Raw genomic sequence first — 1,976 nt, 5'->3', positions numbered from 1 at the left:
CACTTGCCTTAGTCAAAATTTTAGTTAGTTTCATGACAATCAAATTTTTGGCACCGTTGCCAGGGACTAGAATATTAGGAAAACTTTATTTCTATTAATTTAGTTATTTTTTATTTTTATTTTAATATTTTTGTTTTTAATTTAATTTTTAAATTGTAATTTTTCTTTTGTTTGATTCTTTCAAGTTTCCATGCTTTATGACTAAAGGAAACATGTTAGAATCATTAGTTTTTTATAGTAAAATTGAAAAAGATTGGTCGTAGAAATCAAAAAGTGATTAGAGAGGCAAGGTAATTTTCATAAATGATTAAGAGAAAAAAGACGTTACTATGGAGATGGATATTAATCCTAGTAATCTGCAATATCCTACTCCTCGTACTATGTATGACTTTGCTAAGCCCATTCTGATTGAGGCTGAATCGAGTATTGTTAGACTAACTATTGCTGCAAATAATTTTAAGATTAAGCTAAACATAATTTAGATGGTGCAGCAGTATGTTTAGTTTGATGAGTTGCAAGATGAAGATCTGAATGCTCATTTAGCTAACTTTTTGGAGATCTACGACACATTTAAGATCAATGGCATTATTGATGATTTTCGTACACTTACGGTTGTTCTAATTCTCTTTGGGGAACAAGGCGAAACGGTGGTTGAATTCACTTCCACGGGGTTCCATCATTACTTGGGCTCAGATTATTGAAAAGTTTTTGTTGAAATACTTTTCACCAGCCAACACAACCAAATTGAGGAATGGTATCTCTTCTTTGGCTCAACACTATATGATGCATGTGAGATATTTAAGGATCTTTTGAGAATGTGCCATCATCATGGATTACCTTTGTGGCTTCAAGTTCAAATTTTCTATAACGGTTTGAATCCCTTAACTAGGCAGATAATTGATGCAGCAGTTGGTGGAACACTGAATAGTAAAACACCTGAGGTCGATGAGGAGTTTATTGAGGAGACAACATTAAATAATTATTAGTGACAAGGTATGAGAAAAAAACCTACCAAGGCTGTCAATTTTTTAATATAGATGCAGTTACTATGATTGCGAGTCAGGTGGGAGCTCTTAGTAAAAAAATTGATGGTTTGAGTTTCAGTAAACAAGTGAATTTGGTAATGAAATGTGATGCAACTCGAGCAGGGATGACCAATTTGAAATGTTTTCCCTTTAAGTCTAGCATGGAGCATGAGCAAGTCGACTTTATGGGTAATAATTGTATACCTCAGAATAATCCCTATAGAAACAATTATAATCCAGGATGGGGAAATCATCTAAATTTTTCTTGGGGTAGTCAAGGAAATTAAAGGTCACAACCTCTTTCGGGTTTTCAACAACATTATCAACAAGAAAAGAAGTCAAATTTGGAAGAGATATTGACTAAATTTATTTTAGTGTTAGAAACTAGATTCCAGAACAGTGAAACAACTTTGAGGTATCAGCAAATATCCATTCCAAGGTCTTGAGAATCAGATTAGCCAGCTTGCTAAATTGGTTTCGAAGAGACAACTAGGTAATTTACCTAGTAACACTGAAAGCAACCCAATAGAGTAAGTCCACGCAATCACTATACGAAGTGGAAAGGTGTTAGCCGAGCCTAAAAAGAAGCTGAATCTAGAAGCTATTGAGAAAAATGATAGGGTTGAGGGATGCAAGAAAGAGCATAACCCTGTGGTTAGAGAATACAAACTACTAATTTAATATCTGGCAAAGTTGAAGAAATACCACATGAATGAACATGGTAAATTTCTTGAACTTTTTAAACAATTACATATTAACTTACCTTTTATTGAAACTCTTTCGCAGATGCTCAAATATGCAAAATATTTAAAGGAGCTGTTAACAAATAAAAGGAAGTTAGAAGAGTTGTCTATTGTGGAGCTAAATGAAGAGTACTCAGCCATTCTCCAAAACAAACTACCCACTAAGCTGAAAGATTCAGGGAGTTTTACTATCCCTTATTTTATCGGT

At 33.6% G+C, this 1,976-nt stretch overlaps 1 pseudogene; it reads right to left on the bottom strand.

Annotated features, from left to right (window-relative positions):
- Positions 1–741: 741 nt before the first annotated feature.
- Positions 742–835, bottom strand: LOC121218921 (uncharacterized; annotated as a pseudogene).
- Positions 836–1,976: the final 1,141 nt, after the last annotated feature.

The sequence above is a fragment of the Gossypium hirsutum genome, chromosome D06 (genome assembly GCF_007990345.1).
Source record: "Gossypium hirsutum isolate 1008001.06 chromosome D06, Gossypium_hirsutum_v2.1, whole genome shotgun sequence".
NCBI classification, from domain to species: domain Eukaryota; kingdom Viridiplantae; phylum Streptophyta; class Magnoliopsida; order Malvales; family Malvaceae; genus Gossypium; species Gossypium hirsutum.
This window is presented reverse-complemented; position numbering and strand designations above follow the sequence as displayed.